This window comes from Podarcis gaigeae, assembly GCF_964106915.1.
Source record: "Podarcis gaigeae genome assembly, chromosome: 7".
Taxonomy (NCBI): Eukaryota; Metazoa; Chordata; class Lepidosauria; order Squamata; family Lacertidae; genus Podarcis; species Podarcis gaigeae.
In genome coordinates this window covers 30,017,372-30,034,700 of record NC_139683.1, presented here as the reverse complement: position 1 = coordinate 30,034,700, position 17,329 = coordinate 30,017,372, and the positions used below count along the sequence as shown (strand labels likewise).

Sequence of the window (17,329 nt, the reverse complement as noted above, 5' to 3'; positions counted from 1 at the left end):
TTTTCCAAATCTGAGCTTCAAACAAATTTCACATGGTAATTATAATAATTGAGATGTCAAAAGCATTTTATATTTACATGGTGCTGTATAAATACTGACTAATTAAGGTTCACCATGGTTTTGCTGGGAGAATAAAAGACTGCATCTTTTTTTCGATCTGAATGAGAAGGTTGAAACAGAGACAACACTAGTTGCACACATGAAACTGGGATTAGAGGTGGGTCCTGAAGGGCTTTCTTTTCTATTTTTTAACACCTCAAGCCAATAAATAAATAAATAAATATATAAATTACACTCCTCTGCTCTAGACTGGAATTCTTTTTACAAATTACACCCACATACATCCCATATAAAGAAAAAAAACACACACATATTGCTTAGAATTTGCCACCTGAGGTAGACTGCTTCACATTACATCGTGGTGAGGTCAACCCTGAATTTGTCACTCCTAGTCCATTTCAGTCTGCTGAAGAAAGCTGGGAAGAACTTGGCAGCCACACAATGTTCCTGTTCCAAATACTGAGTGACAAGAAATCTGCTTTCTGAGAAACCCTTTGCCAAACGTCTATTACTCAGGAAGAATCATGCTGACTTCTTGTCAGAGTCAAATCTGCCTCAGATGCTCATCTAGCTCTTGCTACATTGCTGCACCCATCTTTGGACTACTGTAATGTGTTCTTCATAGAGATACCTTTTAAGGTGACTCAGAAACTCAACTAATCTAGAATGTGGCTGCTAGACTGCTGGCTGTGAGTGACCGCTGGAACCATATGACACCAGTCCTAAAGGATCTACTCTGGCTCCCAGTACATTTCCGAGCACAATTCAAAGTGTCAGTGCTGTCCTTTAAAGCCCTAAACGGCATCGACCCTGTATACATGAAGAAGCGTATTCAACCCCATTGTTGAGCCTGGACACTGAGGTCCACCTCTGAGGGCCTTCTGGAGGTTTCCTGCGAGAAGTGAAGTTACAGGGAACCAGGCAGTGAGGGTCTTCTCGGTAGTGGAGTCTGCACTGTGGAACACCCTCCAGTCAGATGTAAAACAGGTAAACTACTATAAGACACTTAGAAGACATCTGAAGGCACCCTGTATAGGGAAGTTTTAAATGTTTGATGTCTCATTGTGTTTTTATATTATGCTGGAAGCTGCCCAGAGTGGCTGGGGCAACCCAGATATAAATAATAAATGATTGCTATTATTTGTAGGTGCTACAGAATGTGGGGAAACCCAGTCAGGAAGACTCTGCCAGGAATAATGCTAAGGCAGGCTTTCCTAAGGGGAAGGGATGCAGCTCAGTGGTAGAACAGCTGCTTTGCATGCAGAAGGTCCCAGGTTCAGTCCCAGGCACCTCTAGGTAGGGCTGGGAAAGAATCCCGTCTGAAACCCTGGAGTGCCATTACCAGTCAATGTAGACAATGTTAAACAAGGTGAATCAATGGCTTGATTCAGTGTCAGGAAACATCCAGTGTTCTTAGATTCTTGCTAAGTTTCTGATCCTAAACCTCTGCTGCCTTGTGAGATATCTTCTGGAGAAGAATAGGCTAAGGATGAAACCCTACACAATCCGGAGTGGAGTCCCTAAGACAGCTGGTGTGAAATGTATTGCTCTGTTTTCCTTTGGACCACTTCAGCAAGGGTGAGAGGAGGTCTTATTGTCTGGGGCAGGCAGCCTAGTACTTCCATACATACTGCCCAGGCTTGCACCCCAGGAAGGTCACTCAGGAAAATAGCCTTGGGTGATTTCCATGTTCATGCTGAGCCTCTCTGAACAGCTGGCTTGGGATATCATGGTTTCCATGGGGCTAACTCGAGTGGTTATTGGTCCACCACATTCAGCAAGCCATACCCAGGCTTTCATCTTTGTTCCAATAGCAGAGATGGGTGTTCTGATGGGGGGGAGGGATGGAAGAATTGTACAATCCAGTTCGCTACCTTGGAGGTTTTTTAACAGAGGTCAGATGGTTCTCTGTCAGGGATTCTTTAGCTGAGATTCCTGCATTGCAGACTGTTGGACTAGATAAGCCTTGGGATGCCTCCAACTGTATAGTTCTTTGATTCAGTTCTATGACATACCAGTTTCTGGTGAGCTTTGGACTCACAACAACAACTCACCTCTGCAGATGGTGGTGGGGAATTCAGGTAGTCCTGGAAACAAATGGAATCTGATGGATTCCTGAAAGCTCTAAGGGGTTTTCTAGTGGTTAGAATTGGTGATTCTGCTCAGGTTCTGATCTCATTGTGCAATGATGAGACACAACAGGCCACTGACAGCCCCATCAACTCGGACTGGTTATATACCCTACTATATATGTTTCACCCCAATGCTTGTGGTTTTACAAGTGCTGCAAAACTGGCCAAAGACTGCAGCATACTCAAGTAACTTGCACTAAGATTAGAGCAACCTGGTTGCCAAGCAACCTTTTTGTTTAGCAGAACGTAATACACAGCAGCAGCTTGTCAACTGGAGAAGTTGTAATCAGGTACAAGGACTGGCTTAATGGCTCGTGAACACTTAAGTCATCATGCAATTTGCTGTGCTTTTCTCTTCAGGAGTTCCCATGGGGAAGAAGCACTTGGTGGAGCTTCTTAGATGAAAAACTTGTAGATGGACCAAATCAGGCTATTGGACTCTCCACCACTTGACATTTGAGAGTACCTTTCCCACCAAGAGCAGTAAAACCATTCTGAAGGCGAAAGTGAACACCCAAGCTTACAAACATGGATCCATTATATTGGAAAGGGTCACAGCTCAGCGGTAGAGTATTTGCCTTGCAAGATCCCCAGGAAGTGATCTCAAGGAAGGGCTGGGAAAATGCCTACCCGAAAAACCCTGGAGAGCCACTGCCAGTCAATGTAGACAATTCTCAGCTAGATGCATAGCTGTCAACTTTTCCCTTTTCTTGCGAGGAATCCTATTCAGAATAAGGGAATTTCCCTTTTAAAAAGGGAAACATTGACAACTATGACTAGATGACCCAATGGTCTGACTTTAATAGAACTGTAATAGAACTCCTGCATGCAAAGTGCTTTACTATCCACAGTCATATGAATAAATCAATTTGTGGAGTGGGTGAAAAGGGGAAGCGAACCTGCCTTGCAGTCATAGCTGTTACGGGGTTTGAATTCCATCACTGGAGCTCTGAAACAAACACTCTCCACTGATCCACTTCCATAAGCAAAAACATATGGTTAGTCAAAGGCCTTCATTCAAGAGTCCCTTACTTCAGGATTAGGGGCTTAGAATGGAGGCACTCCTAAGGCACTAGAAGACCTGCAGTAAAGTTTCTGTCGGATAACATTCACCCTAAGAAACCTCAGCCCTGTATACTTGCACGAGATAGCTAGCAGCCTTCCGAATGCTGCTTTTTCAGGATGAGCAAACCCAAAGCACTAACTTCAAAGCCTGAGGCACTGGCAGCTGCTTTAGCTAGAGGTTTCTGCATATCCCTAAATAACCTCACAGATAACAACCATACTTCTGTGGTTGTAAATCTCACCATTATTGTGATCTGTGTATTGAAGAATGCCTTTGAAGTATGGATATTTTAGAAAGAGTGATCTCTTCACTTATAACTATGCTGCCAGTTATTCAAAATATTGTTAAATCCCTGTCTAGACCTCCCATTACCATGTCTTGAGCCTCAGACATGCATAAAATGGATTATGAATTTAAATGAAGTCTAGCAGTACTCCTAACGCTGGACAAAATAAATATAAAATGCACACTTGATTCTTGCCCTTAGAATACTTCTGTGCGGTTAGTAATCCAAATAACACTGTCAAAGGCCTCTATAAAAATACCAACAGTGTTTTTAAGTCTTCCAAGAGCAAATATCTGGAGAGATTGCCATCCCATTTCTATTATTCTACTGTAACGTATAATAAAAGCAACTCACAGGAATAAGAGGATTATCCTTTTAGAGTCTCAGTTTGTGGCTTTATTTATTTATTTATTTTTAAAGCTCACCAACTGTTCTATTCCCTGACTTTGTAATTAACTATATCTGCACACACACAGAATAAATAATAAAGACTGTCTGCTTATTGTCAGGTAGCTTACAATGTGACTCATGTAACACACATCATTTAACTGTGTGCAAAATATGCAGGGTGATGGCTACACATCTGTTTGTGGTTATTTTGCTACTACTTCTACCCTCCTCCACCCTTCCTGCTTTCAGTTGCATTTTTTAAAAAAACCCAAACCCTCTATCGTAATTTCTGAACGGAATATCTTCCATTAATCTTCTTAAACACACAGTACAGTCCATCCAATACACTTAAGTCACAGTGATCGTAATAGAGTTTAAGCATGTGCAATTGTTTCTAGACTGCAACAAAACAAGAAAGAACAAAAAAATTCCTTCCAGTAGCACCTTAAAGACCAACTAAGTCAGTTCTTGGTATGAGCTTTCGTGTGCATGCACACTTCTTCAGATACACAGGGCAGACCAACTATGGCAGACCAACACGGCTACCTATCTGTAACTAAGACAAGAAAGAGTAGTCAAAAGATGGGGGGGACGGACCTTCCCTGTATCACTACTGAGCAGCACCTCTTTCTTGAACAGGAGATTGTAAAGTAATTTATTTACTGCAAAGTGAGAAGCCTTTCAAAACGAAAAGAAGACCTTGTGAATAAATCGGAAAGTTTTCTCAGTGGCAGAGGAAGGGAGTGTGTGTGGGGGGGTGCGGTCCACCCCGGGGGTCATCCCGGAGGGGGCTGACAAAATGACAAAAATGTCAGGGTTGTTTTTTTTAAAAAAATGGGCTCACGAAACTTTTTAGTTCAGTCAACAAATGTAACACCAACTGTTAAAGCTCACCAACTGTTCTATTCCCTGACTTTGTAATTAACTATATCTGCACACACACAGAATAAATAATAAAGACTGTCTGCTTATTGTCAGGTAGCTTACAATGTGACTCATGTAACACACATCATTTAACTGTGTGCAAAATATGCAGGGTGATGGCTTCACATCTGTTTGTGGTTATTTTGCTACTACTTCTACCCTCCTCCACCCTTCCTGCTTTCAGTTGCATTTTTTAAAAAAACCCAAACCCTCTATCGTAATTTCTGAACGGAATATCTTCCATTAATCTTCTTAAACACACAGTACAGTCCATCCAATACACTTAAGTCACAGTGATCGTAATAGAGTTTAAGCATGTGCAATTGTTTCTAGACTGCAACAAAACAAGAAAGAACAAAAAAATTCCTTCCAGTAGCACCTTAAAGACCAACTAAGTCAGTTCTTGGTATGAGCTTTCGTGTGCATGCACACTTCTTCAGATACACAGGGCAGACCAACTATGGCAGACCAACACGGCTACCTATCTGTAACTAAGACAAGAAAGAGTAGTCAAAAGATGGGGGGGACGGACCTTCCCTGTATCACTACTGAGCAGCACCTCTTTCTTGAACAGGAGATTGTAAAGTAATTTATTTACTGCAAAGTGAGAAGCCTTTCAAAACGAAAAGAAGACCTTGTGAATAAATCGGTAAGTTTTCTCAGTGGCAGAGGAAGGGAGTGTGTGTGGGGGGGTGCGGTCCACCCCGGGGGTCATCCCGGAGGGGGCTGACAAAATGACAAAAATGTCAGGGTTGTTTTTTTTTTTAAAAATGGGCTCACGAAACTTTTTAGTTCAGTCAACAAATGTAACAAAATGCGGCTGGCACTGGGCACCACACTGCAGAGGCCAGCACTTACCGTGTGACCTGCAGCATGCCTGAACCACGCGTCTCTCCTGGGAGTGATGTGGTGGCTTGGGCGCCTGCAGGCTCCACGCTGCCTAAAATGGCAGTGTGGGACTTGCATCTGCCTTCCACCTCTCCCTCAACTGCCCTACAGCTGAGGGGGAGGCTCCACGCAGCGCGCCCTGCCCCCATGGGAAGCTCGCCCCACCCCGGCTGCAGGACGCGCTGCTATACCCGGCACCCGAGCGGCTAGCTACACTGCTGCATTTCCTTTCATCAAATCATAGAAACAGGAGAACCTGTCTTATGCCAAGTCAGAAGATTAGTCCATCTAGCTGTGTACTGTGTGCACTAACTGGTAGTGTGATGGCCTCAGATTCAGATTCTGATGCTGAACATGAAGAATCCCAGCGTGCACAGGATTCCCCGCCTCCAGAACCAGCTGAGCCGAGGTTGGGGCATGAGCCTGAAGGGTCCTCACCTGTGCTGGATCCTCCAGTGCAGGCACCAGCTGAGTCTGCTCGGGCTCCTGAAGGGGTGGAGGACCCATTGCCTGCAGGTGCGCCATTCTCAGCCCCGGCAGAGGAAGCTGAGGTTGCCTCTGAGTCCGGTAACCTCTCCTGAGCTGCAGAGGCTCAGGGCAGAGAGGCGGAGGAAACTAAGTTCCCGCAGGAGGAGTGCTCGCCTCCAGGCCAGGAGAGGCGAGTCACCTGAGGATTGGGGCCACCCTGTGCCTCGGGGCAGATAAAAGCCAGGCAATCCCAGTCCCAAGTTGCAGGGGCAACTTCGTTGGTTGACAGTATCTGCCTGAACCCTGTCCTGCTGGAGCTCCTGACCTCACCCGATGCCCTGCCCTGCACCCAGCTTCAACTTTTACAGACTGCCTCCGTACTGCACCTTCGACCTTGGACTGGACTCAGACCTTGCCTCTCGGTTAGCCCACAGGACCAGCACAGGTAGTGATTTGCCAGGGTTCATGAAAAGAGTCCTTTTCAGCCCACGAATTGAACCGGGGGCATTCTGCATGCAAAGCAGATGCTAAGGCCCTCGCAAGTCAGCAGTGCGTCATGTTAGATTGTAAGTCACCTTTGAAGCACAAGAGAGATTCCAAAGCAGCTCATGCAGCACATAAGGGAGCAGCTGTTCCCTGGGTAAAAAAACAACAAGCAAATAAATGGTGCAAGTTCAGCTGAGTTCATGGACGCTCCTACATGTACCTGAATTTATCCTCTTGATCACTTATTTGCATCACAAAACTTACTGTCTTTCCAATTTGGCCAAATTTATCAGCTGAAATTTGTACTTGAATTACACTGGACAAAACGGGTTTTCATGAAGCTAATCATGTTTCTCAGAGGAAATGAAGGTTCACATTTGTTTTGCAATGATATTTCCTGGCAACCTTTCTAAAGATTAATATAATACCCCTGGGACCCATAATGAAGTGCTCACTGCTAAGTGTTCCTGTTCAAGTTCCAGCCAGCCAGCCAGCCGTACCTTCTTCCAGAATACTCCAACTCATTCCCCCTGTATCTCTGTTTTTCTGTCCCCGCCCCCTGCCCCACAAAGTCATTCCACACCCAATGAGCATGCTTAGTACACATTGGGCTGGTTTGGGTACAGTGGTATCTCAGGTTAAGAACTTAATTCATTCTGGAAGTCCGTTCTTAACCTGAAACTGTTCTTAACCTGAAGTACCACTTTAGCTAAGGGGGCCTCCTGCTGCCACCGCCACCGCCACCGCATGGTTTCTGTTCTCATCCTGAAGCAAAGTTCTCAACCCGAGGTACTATTTCTGGGTTAGCAGAGTCTGTAACCTGAAGCACCTGTAACCTAAGGTACCACTGTATTGCCCCTCACCTTAGGGTTTTCCTACCCTAAAATTGCTTGTTACTCCTGAAAACCTTGGGACTCTCCTCTAGCATGCCTGCAAATACCTCTCTTTTGCATGGATGGCACCATTTTGACTATACAGGCTGCCTTGCTCCATCTATCCCAGTATTTCCTATATGATGTACTAATAGAATTTCAAAGCTGCTAAATTTACAGATTGTGTCATCAATTGTGCAATTTTATGTTATTTTAGAATCAGATCTCTCTGAAACTTCCTTTAAAACTTTCCATTGTGTAAAATAGAGGAAGGATTGTTTCAAAAGTTTCCCTTTTCCCCATCTTTGCTTTACATTACTATCCCCTGGGGTAAATAAGACATCGGAGTAAACCAGGGCACAGAATTATCATAGGTTATGCAATCCTTTTAGTTCAATGTAGCCCCCCCCCCACATTAGCAATCATGTTCATTTAAAAGAAGATCATGAGTCATGGGGATGGGGAAAATGTGTGCATGAATTCAACAGTGCTTAGTTTATTTATTGGTTGCTATTTTGTTAATGTTGTTAATGTTGTTTTATAAATTATGACTGCTGCAGTACTTTGTGAATTGTAATTGTGCTGTTTAGCTTATTTGTTTTGTTAATAGTGTTTTGTAGACTTTGTTTTACTAATGATTTGTTACTTATTCTATACAATTTATGTTGTATTTGTGATGTTCTATTATGTTATTGAGATGGTCAGACAGTGTTCTCAAAACTACGAACATGAATTTGACCAAACTGGGAGGCAGTGGAAGACAGGAGTGCCTGGCATGCTCTGGTCCATGGGGTCATGAAGAATCAGACACAACTAAACAACAACAATTATGTTATTGTTATTTATTGTTTGTAATCCACTTTGCAATTTGTGTGAATGAAAAGAGGCATAGAAATATAATAAATAAAATCAATCATTTTAAAACTGGCTGTATGAAAAACCTGACATTTATCAAAGAAGACTAATCTTTCTTTTGTCCCATGTTCCCCAATTTTAACTCTTCTCTTCTCCTACAAGGAGAATGACAAAATCTGGTATTTCTTTTCCCTGGGAATTTCTTGTTTTTGATAAATGAATACAAACAACTACAGCTATCAAAACCCAGGCAGACGGCAGTGTCTCTCTTGGGTAATAAGAGGAAGATCTCCATTCTGATTTCCCTTAGTTATTTCAGCCAAGTTATATGTACTTGGCAATAAATTTGAGAAGCATGGCAGAAATGAAATTGCTCTACAGTATTTATATATTAACCGGGGGGGGGGGGGATATATCCCGATGCCATTTTCTTTACTACCACTTATATATGGGGAAGATTTTCAATTAAGTTTTCATTTAAAGGTAGACCTACCTATTCAATATTTTCCAAAACAATAGGTGGACGAAAACACACCCATCCTTTGAAATTTGTATCTCTTTGACTTTTGCAGTACAGTTCTGTTTCCAAGCAATGGGTATAACATTGTGTATAAAAATGTATATTCTAGAGCAAAGTGTAAAAATGGCTTTGCAAAAATAGGCATATTAGGCAAAACTACATACAAGAGAATTAGGAGAAATTTCATAATGATTTTTTTTTAAATTACAAACTGCTGTGGACAATTGAACTTAAGAGTAGAAAATTGACAGGTTTGTCCATTCCTGCTCTTTGTAATGAAATTCTAACCAGATGATAGAGATATTCCAGTAACCTCTGGATAAGTTTCAACAACTGAGGTGCAATTCCATTAAAGTATAATGGAATCACAAACACAGCAAAACCAGAACACCCTATGAATAAAACTCTAAGCACATTTACTCGAGAGTATGCCTCACTGAACACAGTGGGACTTTCAACGAAACATTCATAGGCTTTCTTTGTAAGTTGAATTTCTTTGGAACAAGGAGATTAATAGCAAACACCTTAAAGTTCTTGTTCTTAACAAAATCTTGGAATATGTATTTATTTAATTTTTATCTTCCAAGTTGCTCAGAGTGGCATGTCTGTTATCTCTCATCAATTTTATCTTTATAACAAATATGTGAGGGAAGCTATGATGGAATTGATGTAAGATCACTCAGCAAATTATATGACTGACCACTGATCTGAACTTGGATTTCCCTGATCCAAGTCCAACACTGTCAAGTATCCCACACTGTCTCTTGCACATTACCTGAATAGTAAAATATTTAATCTAATTGTTAGTAATGGGGGGGGGCAGGGGACACAAGTCTTGCAATTCTATCAATACTAATCTGAACATATGTGTTTTGTACTTCAATTTCTATACTACTAAATCAAGAAAAACATTCTCAAAGCAGTGCACATAGAATCATAGAATCATAGAGTTGGAAGAGACCACAAGGGCCATCGAGTCCAACCCCCTGCCAAGCAGGAAACACCATCAGAGCACTCCTGACATATGGTTGTCAAGCCTCTGCTTAAAGACCTCCAAAGAAGGAGACTCCACCACACTCCTTGGCAGCAAATTCCACTGTCGAACAGCTCTTACTGTCAGGAAGTTCTTCCTAATGTTTAGGTGGAATCTTCTTTCTTGTAGTTTGGATCCATTGCTCCGTGTCCGCTTCTCTGGAGCAGCAGAAAACAACCTTTCTCCCTCCTCTATGTGACATCCTTTTATATATTTGAACATGGCTATCATATCACCCCTTAACCTCCTCTTCTCCAGGCTAAACATGCCCAACTCCATTAGCCGTTCCTCATAAGGCATCGTTTCCAGGCCTTTGACCATTTTGGTTGCCCTCCTCTGGACATGTTCCAGTTTGTCAGTGTCCTTCTTGAACTGTGGTGCCCAGAACTGTGGTGCCCAGAACTGGACACAGTAGTCCAGGTGAGGTCTGACCAGAGCAGAATACAGTGGCACTATTACTTCCCTTGATCTAGATGCTATACTCCTATTGATGCAGCCCAGAATTGCATTGGCTTTTTTAGCTGCCGCATCACACTGTTGTGACATAAAAGGCAAAGATCAGAGCCCCATTAATTTGGGTAAGCTTGTGTAAATAGAAGTGCTTTAAACTGTCATCTAAAACTAAACACAAAGAGTGCCTGCCTATGAATTTCAGAATACAAATCAAGTCAATGACACACACACACACACACATTTTGGGTCATAGGTTATTTCTTTGGATTACCTAGAATTTCAGCCCAGGGTAAGTGTGATGGTTATGGCATAGATCTAGGTAGGTAGCCGTGTTGGTCTGACAAAATCAAAATAAATTAAAAAATTGTGAGGTTGATGGACTTCCATTTCATGTGGCTCTGAAGAAGTGTGCATGCACACGAAAGCTTATACCCAGAACAAACTTAGTTGGTCTCTAAGGTGCTACTGGACATTTTTTTAAAATTTATTTCGGTTATGGCATAGATGTCTATACAAATTGATTAATAATAATGAGCATGATGTGTGGGTCATCTTAGGCCCTTGTAGGGAGACAGAGGGTCTTAGCCAAGAGTGTTCTCACTAACCAGACACTGAAATAAACAACCCAAAGTTTTTGAATCCCTTCTTTGCTTTCTTATTTAGAGCACTTGAAGTCACCCAGCCTAGAACTACTACTGCGGAAGTTTCAGATGTTTGTACATATTGTAATAGTGAATAGAAAATCAACTTAGAAATCCCCATTGGCTTTGACAATTCAAAAATTGTCACATAATTTAATCCTAAAAATGTGCAGTAGCATATCCACTTGTATCAATGGCATCACAGACCGTGCATATTTATGTTTGTCACACAGTGTTAATGCAGCTGTCAGGGTGCGGCCAGTTCTAAGCATTCATTTGTGAGCCCAGCAAACTGAGGAATCAAGATGTTGATTCTGGTGCAATGAATGTTCTCTTACATTTGATTATCCTCTGTGAATACTTTGAGCTACACTGATACAACACTGAAAACTAGGCAGAGCAAGCATGGTTTAAATAAAGAAATGAAAGCTTTGCAACCCCTGGAGTCTTTGGGGAGTGTGTTTTAGCCCTAACATTTTGTAAGTTAATTGCTTTAAAAGTGGTATAGAAGAATTGACTTAGCAGCTCTCATGACTCTGAATGGAGTTAAGTTGGAAAGTTGGAAAAGTGGAAAATGCAGACATTCCACAGTATATCTGGTGTTCTTTACAATCTGCCAAAGTGGGTGATCAGGTAACAGGGAACTTGGAGGAAAACTACACTATCTGAACCATGCTTCTTTCTGCAAATGAAGAGATTCTAGCATGCCAACTGGCTGGAGGACAGTGGGGAAAAGAATGATGAGTGCAGCTAAAGTTATTTAATGTTGTTGCCTTGCAGTTCGCTGAGCACCGAAATATACCAGCATTAGAGGACAAGGTCAAAGCAACAGCAAAAGAGTATTTTCAGGAAGCTACCGGTATTTGTTTTGAGTTCTCCTGCTTTCAAGACTGTAATAATAAGATAGACCAACCTATTTGGAAATGAAAGGACAGAAAACCTGGAGAATCAATTAACACTGCTGAGAATTTAAAGATCCATCAAAGTGGAAGAGAGAGAAGCAAGTGAGAAACTGATGGGATCCAAACACACCGACTTGGACATTTCCAAAATAGAACTCTTTGAAGGTTAGGGAACCTTCCCAAGCAGCATCTGATACAGGATGATACACTGCAGCCAGAAGGAAAGATCAGCAGAGCCTATCAATGGACAAAAGAACGTTAGTCCTATGCAAGGAGTCCTTCAGATCACAGTCATATGTAGCAGTTGATGAAACACAAAAACATCACCTGTGGTCTTTAGTTATTTTTCTTTTCTTTTTAATAGCTACTTGCAAAAATAGAGTGATGTCACAATAGCAATAGACAATGCTACTGTATGGAAATGTTTAGGGAAATATTGCATAGAAGTGGCATTCTATGCAAATGGCAGGTGCACAGGTCAATTGCTTTCAAAATGCAAAACTGCACCCAAATGTGTATATTATGAGAAATGTGTACAAAAAGAATTTTCAAGAGGATGTGGCAAATGTGGAAAGTGTATGGGAAATCGAGAAACTGGAACAGACAGATTTGTCCTTCTCTATAAATCAAAATTGCATTGTTTTTGCACACAGAGCAGCTTTGGATGTAACCGTTCGCCTGGTACCCATAGGCAAAAAGGGACTGCATGCAGGTGATTGCATGGAATTCCATATGAGTGAATGAGTGGGATTGCAGAAGACAGATGGATATACCTGACCAGAAAACAAGCTGGTTTCCAGGGGAGATAAGCACCTTCCTCCACATCCAGAACATAAATGCAGCAGGGTGCTGCAGGGAGGAAAGAGCTCTTTGTCTTTCTACAGCATGGTCAGCCCAAGACATTTTGCTGTCTGAGGTGAAGTACAAGATAGCTCCATGAACAAAAGTGTCCAGACTGCCACCTGAATCTTACCTTGACACAGGTAATAGAAGAGAGATTTCCATTGCACTCGAGAGTTACCTTTCTCAATCTGTGCGTCCCCAGATGTTGTTGAACTACAACTTCCATCACCCCTAGCTAGCAACGCCAGAGCTCAGGGATGATGGGAGTTGTAGTCCAACAACATCTGGGGACCCACAGGTTGAGAACCGCTGGCTTAGAGGGAACAGGACCTGTTGCATTATAGCTCCCCTCACTCTACTTCATTGTATGGCCAGCTGTGCTCCACTGCCAGTCCTCAGGAGGCTAAGAAACACTTTTGCTGGTAATAATGTTCACAGACTTTTTACAAGGCTGACCCAGAGATCCCACTCTGTTTATTTAGCTGAGTCTTTATCTACTCTTTTGTAAAGCTAAAGGAGTGGTCATCAGCGCATCTTGAGTTTCCATTAGTTAATTACTCATTAGGAAATATTTAATGGGCAATACTAGTTGTAGTACAACATCATTTCATGTGAGCATTCGAGAAAAGTAACAGAACAGATATACCTATGCTGGGTGTTAACCAGAAAGTTGGTGGTTGGAGCAGGATTCCTGCATTGCAGAGGGTTGTACTAAATGACATTCAGGGTCCCTTCCAATTCTATGATTCTATGATGTGGAATTAGGAGCTACTGCTTTGCATACCATAAATGAATTGCAAACTTAAATAGTGAAAGAGGCTTCCTTCTTTACCCATTAGCTGATGTCATGCAGTTTCAGTGCGGAAGCAGCAAGATGCATGCATTTTTAAAAAGGGAACATGGACGATGGGCAAATAACATGTGTTTCCTAACATAAAGAATGCCAGAGACACACATTTTGCACCTGATGTATCAGCGTAAACCACTAATTTTACAAGGAAATGCTCTCTATTTTATAACCTCAGAAAGCACCATTCATCAAAACTTTAATGTAACATATATGAATGTGGCAGATCCAGCATCTAGCAATTAGATTTAACATAACACATTTTAAAACTGAACTATGCTGTTTACCAAAAAGTAGTAAAGAAAAGTATATATGCATTTGATTGACCAAATTGAAGCAGTGTATTGGAACAATTTTATGAATGAAATAGGATCAAGAGGGTTTCCTGCTTTCCACCTCAGTTGTGCCATAAATACACAGAAGATGTGAAAGCAGGATAAAATTAAGCAGACCTTGTGATGAGAAAGGCAGCCTGGTAACTTCAAAGCAGAAGATTAAGGTGTAGTTACAGGTTACTTTGCAAATAGTAGTGTGGTATTTGGAAGTCATGGGACACGGGTTGCGCTGTGGTGTAAACCACTGAGCCTTGGACTTGCCGATCGGAAGGTCGGCGGTTCGAATACCCATGACAGGGTGAGCTCCCATTGTTCAGTCCCAGCTCCTGCCAACCTAGCAGTTCAAAAGCATGTCAAAAGTGCAAGTAGATAAATAGGTACCGCTCTGGCAGGAAGGCAAACGGCATTTCTGCGAGATGCTCTGGTTTTGCTAGAAGCGGCTTAGTCATGCTGGCCACATGACCGGGAAAAACCATGTGCGGACAAATGCTGGCTCCCTCGGCCAGTAAAGTGAGATGAGCGCCACAACCCCAGAGTTGTTCGCGACTGGACTTAACTGTCAGGGGTCCTTTACCGTTACCTATTTGGAAGTCATTTGCAGAGCTGAACAATAGCTGGGAGGCAGCAAGCTTAACCTTGACCCAGGTTCCTGATAGCCTTTTTATGATATGTATTTTATTGATATTTATATGTAACAAAACAAATACAACAAGGGAAATACGCGACCGAGGAAAGGTCTGTTTTTCAAGACTCTGTATTTGACATGAGGATACCAGTTCTGAAGAATATCTTATTTCAGTGCCCTGCCATAAAAATCCATGTGTGGAGGGAGATTGGTAATTGCGTTCCTTTGTAGCTCTCTATATAATAAAACTATACCAAACCTCATTAACATTGTCTGTTTGAGCATTATATATTTGTACGGTTCTTTGTGCAATCAACTGTCCCATTAGGGCCAAGAACCAATTTTTTGGTACACAGTTTTCAAACATATTGGAAGTTAGGGCTTCCCAAAACTTGGCAATAGTCAATCTTACAGCTGTAAGTAGAAACAGAAGAAGAAGAGTTCGGATTTGATATCCCACTTTATCACTACCCTAAGGAGTCTCAAAGCGGCTAACATTCTCCTTTCCCTTCCTCCCCCCCACAACAAACACTCTGTGAGGTGAGTGGGGCTGAGAGACTTCAAAGAAGTGTGACTAGCCCAAGGTCACCCAGCAGCTGCATGTGGAGGAGCGGAGACGCGAACCCGGTTCCCCAGATTACGAGTCCACCGCTCTTAACCACTACACCACACTGGCTCCCTATGAAGCAGATCCCTATGAGTTAATTCAAGTCCTTCTCCACTAAAAATGGAAAGTAATGCCATTTGAGAGTTCATAGGAATTTGAAGAAGCTAGTGTAGCAACAGCCCAACAAACATATTTTTTGCCCAAATGGTTTAAGAACTGAATTGTGGGCCCTTCATTGCTGTCACCAGTGTTAGAAGTTAGTGTCTGGTGTCAAAATATTTATTAAATGATAGCTTTTCTTAATCCACGAGGGCTCTGGGTCATATCCCACTCATTGTTGGGGGCGGAGTTCAAATGTATACATAAAAATGAGTGGTTGTATGTGGGAGAATTATCTAGGTTAAGGGGCAACATCAAATTAGGCATCAATCTTGGGTGATTACATCACTGCCCCCAATGGTCTTTTGTCCCCTAAATGTCCTGCTGACACCCCCCCCCCCGCAGTTGATTGCTCCCCCCACTTTAGTATTGAGTAGCAAAGAAGGGTTTTAGAATTCCACCTCTGCTGCATATAATATATTTCTGCTTTTACATCACAACCTGCACACCCAATTCTTCCAATTATTTTGGACATCAGAACATGCGTAGTTCAACTGTTAACAGCTAAAATACATATTGTAGGTCATATGGTTTGCAATCCCTCCTACAGTTGCCCTTGTAGAAGTTACATTAATTTCAGTGGAGCTTCTGCGGAAACAGCTGTATGCCGAATTGCAGCCCATGTGTTTTAATAAATAAAGCAGCATATCTATGGGAATGTTTAATCAGGCATTCGGGGTATTTCCAGGACACCTCACCCTTAGGGTACAAGAGCTTACATGAAACACACGTAGCATCTTAACAACTCACATTTTTAAATCTTCTTAAGCACAGGGAAGTTGACTGAGTCAGTGAGACTCTTATTACATTTCAAGTAAACATAGAGAGAAAGATACAAGAAGGAAGTGGTTTTGTAATCTCAGATAATCAGATGTGCGCTTAGTGAGTTTACTAGAAACTGACTAGCTGAACATATATCTAGGGCATGCGCACAGCTACTCTCAACTTACATTAGTATATTTTGATCACTTCTCCCCATATGAATGCAAAGGCAATTAAGTCTTGGTGAGGTTCCTATTTCACCTTCACCAGCTCTCAAAAGGCAACAAGCTCTTGCTTTAATTCAAAATGAAGGTGCTGTATTAGACACAATTCAGATAGCTTAGAAGCCATATGTGTCCCACTGTGTATATGCCCCATAATACCCCTCCCCTGTTTTGAGAGCTAACAGGGGACTGAAATGAATACAATTTAGAATTTGCTGCTCTGAAATTCACAGGTGGGGATGGGATAAAGCCAGTGGGTTTAATGCCTCTAACTCAGCCTTCTAAAAAAGTGATGCATGCTGAAACAAAAATTTTACTTTCACATATATACCCATGGGGTATGAATTGTTGGTGACTGACCTGGAAAAAGACCTTGGGGTTGTACTGGATAGCTTGATGAAGATGTAGACCCAGCTGTGAAAAAGGCATGTGCCTAGAGATCAGTAGGAAAGGAATTGAAAATAAAACTGCTGGTATCAGAATGCCATTGTATACAAATCTATGGTGCAACCACATTTGGAATACTGTGTATAGTTCTGGTCACCTCAAACAAGTTGGAAAACGCTCGGAAAAGGGCAATGAAAATACAGTGGTGCCTCGCTAGACGAAAAGAATTCGTTCCGCGATTCTCTTCGTCTAGCGGTTTTTTCGTCTTGCGAAGCAAGCCCATTGACAGCTTAGCGGATTAGCGCTACAGCTGTCAAGCGGCTTCCAGCAATCAGCTGTTAAGCGGCTTATCAGCGGAACAGCTGATAAGCTGCTTAGCGGCTTAAGAAAAGGGCGAAAAAAGCGAAAAAAGACCGCGGGGGGATGCAAGTTTTTTTCCGTCTTGCGAAGCAACCCCATAGGGAAATTCGTTTTGCGAAGCGCCTCCAAAACGGAAAACCCTTTCGTCTAGCGGGTTTTTCGTCTTGCGTGGCATTCGTCTTGCGGGGCACCACTGTAATCAAG

General features: G+C 42.2%; 1 protein-coding gene across 8 annotated transcripts in view; it reads right to left on the bottom strand.

Moving 5' to 3' along the window:
- The window catches only part of PAG1 (phosphoprotein membrane anchor with glycosphingolipid microdomains 1), a 97,603-nt gene that overhangs the window by 27,090 nt on the left and 53,184 nt on the right, over window positions 1-17,329 (bottom strand). For 6 of the 8 annotated variants that reach the window (XM_083747922.1, XM_083747920.1, XM_083747918.1 and 3 more), the window contains exon 2: window positions 16,739-16,811. The exons of the other annotated variants lie outside the window; for them this stretch is intronic. The gene's annotated coding sequence lies outside the window, so the exon portion shown is untranslated. The remainder of the gene's footprint in view (window positions 1-16,738; window positions 16,812-17,329) is intronic. 8 annotated transcript variants of the gene reach the window in all.